Source organism: Physcomitrium patens, chromosome 8, assembly GCF_059467195.1.
Source record: "Physcomitrium patens ecotype Gransden chromosome 8, ASM5946719v1, whole genome shotgun sequence".
NCBI classification, from domain to species: Eukaryota; Viridiplantae; Streptophyta; class Bryopsida; order Funariales; family Funariaceae; genus Physcomitrium; species Physcomitrium patens.
Window position 1 is genome coordinate 1,153,507 of NC_143417.1, and position 13,059 is coordinate 1,166,565.

The 13,059-nt window shown below is 28.6% G+C and overlaps 1 long non-coding RNA gene across 1 annotated transcript; it reads right to left on the minus strand.

The window, feature by feature from the left end:
* Nucleotides 1-3,481: 3,481 nt before the first annotated feature.
* On the minus strand, nucleotides 3,482-5,970 carry LOC149988411 (uncharacterized). The gene is made up of 2 exons (XR_016504629.1): nucleotides 5,283-5,970; nucleotides 3,482-4,865 (listed from the first exon to the last, which is right to left on the minus strand). It is a non-coding gene; the product is annotated as an uncharacterized LOC149988411 (long non-coding RNA).
* Nucleotides 5,971-13,059: the final 7,089 nt, after the last annotated feature.

Genomic DNA, 13,059 nt, shown 5'->3' on the forward strand with positions numbered 1-13,059 from the left:
TAAATTTATTGCCTAGAAAATAATACATATATTTATTTAATGCATATACCATTGCAAAAGCCTCTTATTTATTAGCTTTAGAATTCCTTTTGGTTGACTTCAATAGTTTAGAAGTATAGAAAATTGGTTGATCACATATTTTTGTCAAATTTTATATTAATATTATATCCACTACTATGTTAGAAGCATTAATATGCAAATGGAATTTTAGGTCCCACCTAGGAGAAATCAAAATTGAAGAATTTTGGTATTGTTCTTTAATCTCTTCCTAGGTTGCTTTATATTTGGCTGAGCACTTGAATTCTTCTTTTATCATGATAAACTTTGTGATGATTCCATAATATAAGCATAGAATTTAATATAGCACCAAATAAATTAGACAAACATATTAAATATATGGACATCTTTTGATTTTTATTTTTATTTTTATCTTGACATATTATTTAATGAAATCTATTATTTTTGGATCTAAAAACCTACCATCTTTGAATACTACATGGCCAAGTATGATATCCAAATATACCAATAAAGAATATTTTTTTAAGTTTAGGCTTATGCCATACTCTTGACATTTTTTCAAAATACAATTGTAGTTTGGCTAAATAAGTAATCACATCACTATAAATCCTAAAATCATTGAAAAATAGTTTCATGAATTCATTGATGAAATTGTAAAAAGCCTTGATTATTGCCCACTAGTATGTTGGTGGTGCATTCTTTAGCTCAAAAGGCATGACTATCCATACAAACACCTCCTAATTTATTACAAATGCAATCTTATACTAGTCTTTTGGTACAATTTGAATTTGGTTGTATCTAAAATATCCATTCAAGAATAAATACATCTCATGCTTGGCCACTATATCTATAAAAAAATTACAAATGGAATTGAATATAGATCTTTTTTAATTACAAGCATAAATCTAAGAAAAATTGCTATGACAAAATATAAAAAATATAATATTTGGATATGCTATACTTGAGAAGGTGTGTACCACTCTCTTATTAAATACTCCTCCAAGTATCAAGAATGTTATTTCAAGAAAATCAATCCTACAAATATTATGAGGTTAAATTTGTAACTTCACTACAACTTCTAATAGCTTATGTGCAATGGCAAATATTTGGACACCATTTCTCTAAATCTAATTCTAAAGCTAAAATACTTTTGTATCACCACAACATCTAAGAACTTTTATATAAAACCTAAAACTTTGTGCTTATTGGTAATTTTTTAGAAAATTGTATAAAATTCTACAGCAATACTTGAAGTTGTTGTAGTACAAACTATATTTAACTAAATGTGGGTGGTAGTGCTAAATGGGCTCTAGAATTATAGATTGACTTTGTAGTTAATAACAAAGAGAAACACTAAGTACCACTCATTGAATACAATCTCCTATTGCTTCTTGAGAGTTGTAATGGCAAAAGCTACATCTTGATCAATTTGATTTGTTGCTATTTACTATGATTTGAAGAGGAAGTTAAAGAAAGGCTTGCTTGCAAATATATTTGCACATAAATGCCCCATTTGGAACCTCATTTCACCAACTATATTCATTTGTGTCATTGCTAAGTTAGCTCCTTCATATTAAAAGCAAGCCTATTGTCTAAGCTAACATATAATTTTCCTTGAGAATGATCCATTACTTTTGTTTTGCAAAAATAGATCTTTGTGGCTTAATTTTCTATGTTTTAATTTATTTTTAAATCTAAATAACATTTCATAGAATGGAATTTAATAGAACAATATATTAACAATCTTTGCTCCAACTACTTATATTATTTTATGTGTTGAAAGAGGAACTCATAACAATCTCACTTTATTTTATTTTTTATTCATTATGTTTTTTTTTTTTTTTTTTTTTTTGTTTTATGAGTGTTCTTCACCTTTGAACAATTATGCATATGATTTGATTTCCTCCCCCTCCCATCTTAATTAATTAACTTATTTTCTCTTGGTATGCAAACACAACACTAATCATGTGATGTAAAGTCATATTCATTGCATTATTCAAAGCCATTTACTTGTCATACTTCTTTGTCTATTTTAGTCAAAAAATTATTTATAACAAAAAAAAGTCATTCTCAAGTCCACATTTAATTTGTATCAGTATTTTAAAAACTTTGATATTATATGATATTAACCATTATTTTTAAAGGATAATATATTATAAGAAAATAATTATATATATATATATATATATATATATGTATTGAATATGAAACAAAATTGAAAAATTAGGTATAAAAACTCAAAAAAAAATGAGACAGAAATATAAAAACTTTCAATCATATTCATAAATAAAAATTGCTCTTTAAAATCATTACAGTGTGTTGAAAAAATAGAAATTACATGACATGTGTTTTAGTATGTACATATTCTAAAGTATACTTGGCTTTGAAACAATTCTTGAAAGTACTAAAAAAAAAAGTTATTGCTTTAAGTTTTAAGTCCTCCAATCAACACAAAAAAGAAAAATATGAATAGTACTTTTGTAGAAAAGCAAATGATCATCCACAAACGAATGAATTTTCGCACATCCAATCCAAAGTTATAAAACATGGCCATGGGCACAGTCTCCTTCCAAAACGCTGAGGTGTGAAATCCTTTTGAGGGTAATGCTACCAGTTCCACCTAGCAGTGGAGCATTAATGTTTGGTGCTGGACACCAATCTCGTGGTTAGAGTGAGCGGGATGGACCACGAGCGGTGTTTTGGCATAGGCGGCAGCAAGAATGCAGACAAATCCAAATTTGTGGCTGTTGTTGGAGTGTGAGAGCAAGTGAGAGAGAGCAGATTCTTGTGGATTGCACTCTCTTGATGGGTTAGGTTTTTAGGCTGGATTTTGTTAAATATTGTTGTGGGAAGGAGATGAAGGCGTGGATGCAATCGGGTCTACAGAGAGGCGGAAACATAGAGTGTCGGGACAGATTCTGGCCTTTATAGTGTCTGTGTGCTTTAATCTAAATCAAGTGTTCTAAGAATAGAAAATTTAAAATCCAAAACAACGATTCAATATGTCAATTAACACTCTTGTATTTATATACTACTTAGTTGGCTACTTTCTAACATAAGCACAAAAAGTGATTATACTATTCAAAAAATGTTGTAAATTACTCCAGTTCTAGTATAACTAAAGTTCACAGATGTAATATTTGAGTAAAAAACACATAAATAGTATTTTTACAAGCAAAAAAAATTACATTAATGAAACTATTTTGTTTCAAGAATCGACAAAGATGTACAATGCTGTGCATGAAGAAAACATATAAGATTGCATTCTAGATGCAGAAGTCAAATTGAAATTCAACACGAGAACTTTTATTTTCATTCTTATTTTTTATTATTATATATTAAGACATCTTACACTATGGTTCTCACTAGAACATTGTGCTAGACCTTTGATATTAGGTATGACAAAAAAAATATGATTATAACTAATATTTACATGTTACACTTTACTTATTTTAGCTTAAAATTTTTAAAAAATCATGATTACTATATTAGTAAAAAGTCTTTACAACAGTTTCAGTAGAACAAATAACAAAAATAATTTAAGCGAGGTAATCTAAAAATGCTAGAAAATAATAATTTTTTGAAAATATTTCTTTGTTCAAACACATGTTGATAAAATATGTTTTGGAAAGATTTAACGACATGAGTTCATTAATATTAAAGTATGAACAAGAAAAAAACTTCCATTGTGAAAATAGTGAGCTTTTGAAACTGTTTTGTAGTTTTATGAACAAACTTATGATTACTGTGGCTAGGTTTGAAGTTTTATTCTTAAGGGCAATGCATACTTGTACAGTAATAAAGCTGCTGTTGTTACAAGATATGATGTTGGTGTCATTAGTTGAAAAAATGTTTACTAAATTTGTTAGTATTTATTTTCCTGAACATCATTTGATAATGCTGCCATTTGAGCATTCACAACTATCAAAATCAATTATAATGACGAGGGTGGGATAGTTGAGTACCATTTGAATCTATTATTAGGGGCACTTAATGCAAGTACTTGAGCCGTTGAAAATCCCATTCCTTTCCATGATCACACAGAAGAAGGAATACAACAATAATAATAATAATAATAGTAACCTTGAGCATTGATAGTTGATCCCGTTTATATCAATCAACTCATTTTTCCCTCACTTTGAAAAAGTCAAAAAAATGAGCCTTATATCAGGAAATAAAAATCCACGTATTGGTGTTTTATTCGTTCAGTACAATTCCCCCAAATACCGACTGCAGTCACAGCCTGGTCAGTAAATAAATATCAAACCCAGTCAATGCCAATTCTTCTGCACACATAAATTGAACTTAAAATTATTCACAAACACACATACACGTATATATATATATATATATATATATAATAAGAATCACTTTTCTTTTCTTCTCGTTTTGAAGAAAGAGATGAATTAGTTCCTCATAATAGAGGTAGAGCAAACCCATAAACAGTTCTTTACTAAGGAGTGGATTGTTGGTTACTGTTTCTTTTGCAAAAATAAACATATTTTCTCCCAGTCTTAATACAAAAAAACATAATTGAGTTATTTACTTGAGCTGCTAGCTATTGGTAGCCCTTACTCAAACAAAATATTTTAGGTTTAACAAATTGGATTCAATGAGTTGGCACAAGATGCGGAGAAATTGTGGGAGAAATTAAGGCAAGGAAACCCATGTTGCCTAAGAATCAGCAACTTTCATTTGCCACCTTTTGACTATCCTACACCACCTCTTATTAGAAAAATATAGAATATTGATATTGATAAACAATGAAGACATTGTCAAGGATTGCTTGATTCTCACCAATGTTCTTGATGCATTCAACTCAACGTAGAAAAATTAGTCAAAGGATTCTGTGCACCAAAACCCAATGCAAATATTAATATATGCATTTTGCACTTTGACCACTTTTTGATATTGGAGATTGAAAAGCATTGCCTTTCAAAGAGTATTATAGAACTTTGAAAGGCAATGCTACAAATTTATGGAAGAAGATGTACACATAAAAGAAAATAAATAAATAAATAAATAAATAAATAAAGAGTGATTTGTTTACATGATAATCAAAAGTTAATTGTTTTTATTGCAAAAAACAGCATTCATGTAAAGGAGGATATGCTATTTTCTTGAAGGGTTAATATAGACAACTATAATGACCACATTGCATTGCAAACCATAAAATTGTGAGGAGAATTCAAGGTTGAAACCAATTAGACACAAAACTAATCTGAAATCCATGTTGTCTGAAGAGAATGAATCCAGAATTTTACATTTTTCTTATTACTATTCAATATTTGATCACATTAAATGTTTCAAATTTTGAAGAATGAGGTAAGAAGCCCCAAATTTTAAATCTTTTAATTGGTTCAAACTAAAAAGTCTCACTTAGTTGGCTTTATACTTAGAAAATTCAATACAAATCCTTTACAATAAAATTATTGGGGTGGGGTGCATTGGTTTTGTGCATAATAAGAATAGTGTTGTCCTTCAAATTTTTCATTGGATCCATCTTAAAAAGTGACATTTAAAAGAATTTAAGAAGCCATGTCTATCATTACTCAAAATAACTTATTAGAATCAAGGTATGAATTGGCACATTTTAACTTGTAAAAATAAATAAATGATTTGGTCAATTTCACAACTTTTTTCTTCTTATGCGCTGTATCCAATGTCTAAGGCTTTTAAAAGAGAGTTCATTTCTACCAAAATTCAAGACCTTGATACAGCTTTTAAAACATTGCCTTTCAAAGTGGACTTCTGGTTATAAAGATTTCTTTAATACTTATAAACAATTGTATACATAACTTTGGTTGTTATAAAAATAAACCGTTTCATGTAGAAATTGTATATATTTAAAATTTGATGCAATAATAATCATACATTGAGAGATAGACAATTGATACTTATGGAACAGTTAATAGTGATAGGCATTTGTGAACAATAAATACTAATAGTATCTAATATACATATATATATATATATATATATACATATATTTGAAGGATATAGATTCCATCTCTATTATTGCATTCTAACATCTAAAAATTACATCCATATAACTACAAATTTTTGTGCCACATAATTGTTATAATAATTTAGATTGATGTAGAACTTGAAAATTTATATATAAAAAAAAAAAAAAAAAAAAAAATGTGAGAATAAAAATTTGACATACAATGGTTATAAGTAACAAGATGTTTTGGAATGCAAAAGACACAAGCCTGTATGGATGTATGTATGTATACATATATAGATTAGGTATGTTTGTAATAAAGATACAGACACCAAAGATTACACTTTGTTTTAATAATTGTATCAACTTATTTACGGTTTTTAAACAAAACAAAACAAACTGAAGAAACAATCTTAGTGAATTTATAATAATACATATTAATATATTTTGATTTTTTTACTATACTGTAGGCAACACACATTAAATTATTGCAAAGCACGGCATTTGAATCAATATATAGATTCAAATGTTTATTAGTTATTTATTCATTTATTGTTTGTTTGTGTGGGAGAAGATCATTATGTACCATAATTTGTAAATTAATAGTAAACTGCCACTTTACTATTTCTATTTTAGTTAGTGTGTTCAAAAACACCGTTTCAATCAAAAATAATACAGAAAAAGTAATACTGTAACATGAAATAAATGCACCCATGGAGAACACAAACAATGATGTTGTCTATATAATATCAAAAATTTTAAATAAATAAAAAATCGGAATTATTATTGTATTTACAAGTTTACATTAAAAGAAATTTGTTAAAATTCTCATCAAATAGAAGCAATATTTTTTCAAGAAACAAAAAATGAACTTAGGATTCATGTTATGCAATTTGACTTTGGACCAAGTTGCTTGCTTATCACCATTGTTTTTGTTTATATATATATATATATATATATATATATATATTTTGATTTTTTGAATTTTTGTATCATCTTCTTTTTCTTCTTAGTGAAGGTAATTTCCACTGTTCAAAATTTCATAAAACGTGTTTAATTAAAATATTTTGTTTTACATGTTTTTCTTTAAATTTTTTGATTTTATTGATTACAAAACAAAGGTAATTCTAAAACAAAATACACCATACCAACAATTTTAAGTAGTTTGCATCATTTTGAAAATACGTCATACATTTTTAGTGCATGGAACACAAATCTCAAATCCTAAATTTGATGTTTAGCATTTGTTGTTAATCTTTATAAAGTTTTGTTACCACATATCATACCAAAATACATTTGTACTATGCTGTAATGATGCCTGAAACAATTATGCATTCATACTACAGAATTTAATATTCAATTAATTATATATTTATATGAGTAAGTAAAATTAATATAAATAATTTTTAATTAAAAATATTATTCAATATGTAACATAGATGTTCAAACAACTTTTTCAGAGTCATAATTGAAAATATGATTTTTTGATTTTTTTGATTATTTACTTCAGACCAAAAAATCACAATAATAATATGACTGTGGAATTCAAATCACTGATTTTAAATCTTTGACCCCTCATCAACTTTTAAAATATTCATTTCAAAATTTCAATATAATCAATAAATTAATTAATAGTTATTTTTTTTGATATGTATCTTATTAAATATGTTTTTCAATGCAACAAATTGAATGAAAGAGTATGTTGAAAAAATTAAATATTTTGAGAGTTTGATTTACATAATTTTAGAAAAATTTGATTTTCTTAAAATTGTATACATACTGAAAATGCGTGTGTAATGTGAATTTCTGAAATACTGTAATTTTTTTACCCAAGATATTCCTGTAGGTTTATTATTGCCTTCAAAAGGTTTGGAAAAATTACTCTCCTTACCCGCCTCGTAGGATTTAAGTTGCATCAAAACAAAGTCATCTTTGACCTAAAATTAATTCAAAAACAAAATCAACACACACTCCTTGGCACACTCAAATTCAATGGAATTTCAAATCTCATGAGTTTTTATAAAAAATTGAAGAAGACCGATCTAGTGGGTAGGAACAAATCATGATGGCAAACATTAGCATGGGTCTATTGAGAATGTTTAGAAAGACACAAGAGTAGTAGTAAATAATACATATACAAGAGAGTTTCTAAGGAAAGAAAGAGCTTCATACAAAAATCTATTGATCTAGTTGTGTCTTATATACAAAAAGAGAAGGGGAGAGGATAAACAGTTTCTTTCTACTATATTCCAAATATTGTAGCTATAATATTTATTGTAGACTATAGTAAATATCATGGAGAGCACCAACTACATTTAATGCTCTCAAAACTCCTCCTCGCTCATCATAATATTTACATAATATAAAATTTATATAGAATTTTAATCTATACTTTTCTATAATCTCGCAAGATCAATAATTGTTGTCTCATTAAAACCTTATCTAACAAAACCTTATTGTATTCAAGAGCAAAATCATAGATGAAGGAAAAAGAGTACAACATCATTTTTCCTAATTATTTAAAGAGTTCATTAACTTTCATACTCAAGAAAAGTAAGTCGCCGTATACCAATGCCATAAATAAGTCGGTGATGGTTGTACAATGGGAAAGCTTTGGTGAAGAGATCAATAAGGTTATTCTCAAATTCAATTTTCTTAATTATAAGTGCTTGATCAATAATCAAGACATGGATATAACTAAAATACTTTAAATCAATATTTTTTATCTTGTCCTCTTCAATGAAACCAATTTGCATGTGTATAAAATAAGCACTATTATCTTCATACAAGATAGTTGGAGAATCATCATATAAAAATCCACAGGTTGTTTCAATGAGTTTATCAATTGATGGCAACGAAATACATTCTTCAGATGCTTCATAAAAGGCAATAATTTTTGCATGCTTGAATGAAGTTGTAGTTATAGTTTGTTTCATTGATTTCCATGATATTGTAACTCCGTGTCTTAAAAATACATATCTTATTTGAGATTTAGCTATTGTACTATCAGATTTATATCTCGCATCATAATATCTAATCAATTTTGAATTTACAGATTGTGTATATTTGTTAAGAACATGAACTAAAAGATGATGCATAAACCAATGAAATCTATATCAAAGAAAGAGTAAAAAAAATAGAAATAAGAAAGTACGTATATTGAAAAGAAACTGGAATGGCTTATTGCCAAAAGACAAAGAAACTTGAGACTCTTGAAACTAGACTAGAAGCAAGAAAGGAATTGACAAGAGTGAAGAGGGCTTCACTCTTGTCTCTATACTTACTACATAACTGGGGGCTATGTGGCAATATTCTATAAGACCTCCAATATGTGTTGACTTTGTAGGACACATGCCTTGACTTACAAGATAAGTTTTTTTATGTGTGAGCTACATAATTAGCTTGGTCTTTAAGCTAACAACATGTGTGGTACATGACCAACTTGTTGACCACTTTTCAAGCCCAGAAAATAAATTATAGATACCTATAAAGTCAAAGCAATATCTATGAAGCTTTTAAGAAGCTTTTATAGAAGATATTATAGAATTAACTTACTTTTATCTACTTCTATTTACTTTTACATATTTATATAGATAATTATTGGCTTATATGTGTATGTCCATGACATTACCTCTCCTTTTAGGGACGAGTTCCACAAGGAACGATTATCATATGTTGAAGAAATCTACGATGTGACGAATTATATTTGCCACATATTCAGATCTTTGTTCTCTTCAAAGATGGTTGATAGGGCCTCTCAACCGTCGATAGTGTCCCATACTAGGATGAAAAGACCACCTTGTTATTTGATCGTTGTTGACGCCTTCATAACTTCCTTCAAATAAAATATTTGGAACACTGCCAAGAGTTGTTCCTACCTCTAATAAAATTACCTAACATTGGGAGTCTCTTCTAAGGTCGAGATATCAAACGAGTTGTATCTCACCATCTATTTAAGAAAAAATATGTCATTCTTGAGGATCTTCATTTCGATTGCATCGTCTTAAAGGTTGTAAAAATCGTAATGTCTTATCTCATAGGTTAGCAAATAGAGGCTCTTCAGTAGAATCCACTAGTTGTTAGTTCTCCATCTCCTTAGTATCACAACTACAAAGCAGCTACAAACAAGAATTGAAAATAGAATGTTATCTTGTCTAGATCTTGTTTCTTTTATACAGAAGGTTTTTTATCTTGATTTTAATAGATGTCATTAATGAAAAGCCTCCATTGTCTTTGTTGTATTTGCAAGATTTTTTACTAGCTCTCATGAGTGTTCACTAATATCATATCTATACCAATGGATAAGATATTCTAATTTATTTTGGTGCCACCTTGAATCTAGGACTTCTTCCACTTTGAATTCTTCATTATTGTCCACTTTTATAGGAGGAGGTAGAACTTGTCTTCTTCTTGATATGTCCACTATCTTGTATGGTTCAAGAAGAGATACATGGAATACTGAATGAATTTTCATTGACTCCAATAGGTATAAATAATATGCAACTAGATTGATTTGTGCAAAAATAGGAAATGGTCCAAGCCTACGATAGTCCAACTTGTCAGAAGGACAAGTGGTCTTGATATTATGACAAAATAATCATACTTTATTATCCATGTAGAATAGTGGTTGTTCCTTTTGATAGACATCGACATTGATCTTTTGTTGTTCTTCAGCTTCTTTTAACTATGCCTTCATTGTTGCATGTAGCTTTGATAAATGATTTGCTAAATCTTGTGCCATAGGATTATTAACTTTTGAAAAGTCAAAAGCATCAAGTCATGGATGATAACCATAATTGACAAAGAAAGATGTTTATTTTGTAGAAAAATATACCGTGTTATTATAAGCAAACTCTGCCAATGGCAAAAGACTTATCAAATTATCTTATTGGTAGTTGATGGTATATCTTAAATATTGTTCCAAAACTTAATTAACATGCTCCGTTTATCCATCAATTTGAGGATGGAATGCCAAAGATAATTTTATATCTACTTTTAAAATCTTAAAAAGATTCTACCAAAATCTTAATACAAATTGAATTTTCCTAATGGATATAATATCCTTGGATAATCTATGATAGTGATAGATATTTTCAAGAAATATTTTAGTTATTTCTTCACCTATGATAGATTTTGTACATGGTACAAAATGTACCATCTTGGTAAAATGATCTACTATCACGAATATAGAGTCATAAGAACCTGAGATTATAAGATCTGTGATAAAATCCATAGAAATAAAAGACCATGGTTGTTCTAGGATAGGTAATGGTTGAAGAAGTCTGTAAGATCAATAGCAAGGAGTTTTTGATCTTGAATAAATATCACATGATTCAGCAAAGTCTTTCACATCCTTCTACATTTGTGGCCACCAAAAATCTCTAAATATAAGCTCCAAAGTCTTGTTATATCCAAAATGTCCTACTGCTAGAAAGTCATGACATGGTTGAAGAACACATAATCATGCTTCTCTTTTTAGAACATATAATCGACTTTCAAAATAGAGTAGGTTGTTTTTGAACTCAAATTTAGAAGTATCTTGGAACTTAAAAAAAAGATTCTTGATATTGTGAATAGGAGGATCAGAAGACATACTTGATTGGATTTGTTTCACAAGGATCAAATCAATAGTCAATGTTGATTTCATTACTAGAAGATGAAAATATTTTGGCTTCCAGAGAATTATTCTTTGCTGATTAAAAGTTGCATCTCCTTCTTTTGGTACAAGATAAGAACATCTAAAAAGAGTGTCTGACAAACCTTCTTGTTTTTCGAGTCAATATGTGTTTTTGAAATCAAATATTGATAAAGACATGCTGCAATGGTATTGTGATGTAATACGACTATATAGTGAAATTATAATCAAAATTGAATTTCTAATTAATATCTAATTATTTTAGTTTAATTATAATTTGAGGTATCTAAATATGGCTTTTATAAAAATCTCTTAGGTTATTTTCTTATCTTAATAATTAGTAGGTTGAAGGTTAGTTAGTAATTTTACCTTTTAGGTTATAGAGACTCTTCTACTACCTTAGAAAGATCATAAATTGATGAAATCGGATTAGAAGAGGTAAATAATTAGTATAGTTGGTACTAGGATTAAGTTGAGAGTAGGATTGGGCTAAAAAATCCTTAGGATATGATAGATTGATACCCGGGGGTTGACCATTTGTAAGACAAGGTTGAAATCAGACCTCTGGCCACTAAAAGACAGCCTAGGACAAAATAGGAGGTCATTCAAAGATTAGAGGTTAGGATTTGAGAGCTAGCTTGAAGTTCTTTCCAGAAACATAAGAATTTTTTTGAGGAAGTTTTGGAGGACTTAGCAATTGTTGTTCAAAGTTGAGGTTTATATTAGTGATTTGGATTTTATATAATATAATTAGTGCTAGCAATTTTGGCTAGTTTGTGCAATTGGCAAGACATCTATAGTTAAAAATTTGATAATATTTGGATTATTGGGTGTGCTAAGTGTATACAAAATTTTGTGATAATCTAACGGCTTGGTTTAGAGATATCTAGTTTTTAGCATAAGAGGATTTCAAAAGGTGGCAGTTTGAAGTTGGATAGGGTTTCTATAATATTTAAAGATCTATTAGTCGGATTAAGGTAGAAATTAGCATGGTGTTGAAAGACTTAAAGATCAAGCTACACACTAATTTTGAAAAAAAGTTAACGGTTGGAGAAGAAGAAATCATTGTTGGGATTTCTACTTCACTTTTCAAGTTGGCAGCCGAGTGACATTGGTGCAATTTTTGGAGGTTTTTTCACAATTTGTAAGTTGGATTGGGCTAAAAATTCTTGAGCATTTAGAAGACTTGCATTGACAATTGCATGCAAAATTCCACATAAAGTGGATAGTTGGATTAAATGTTAAAGCTTGTTAAAGCTCACTAATTAAGATTGGGATTTATAAGAAAAATCTAAATTGCTTAAATATGAAAGTAACAAGACTACTAAGAAGAGTGTTTTAAGCACTTTTGGATTGAAATTTAGATTATATTTTTTTTGCATGGATAAAACCTATTAGGATTTCTTGCCTACTTGTAAAACATAATCTCACCTTCTACAGCTAAATGCCTAGTGCATTC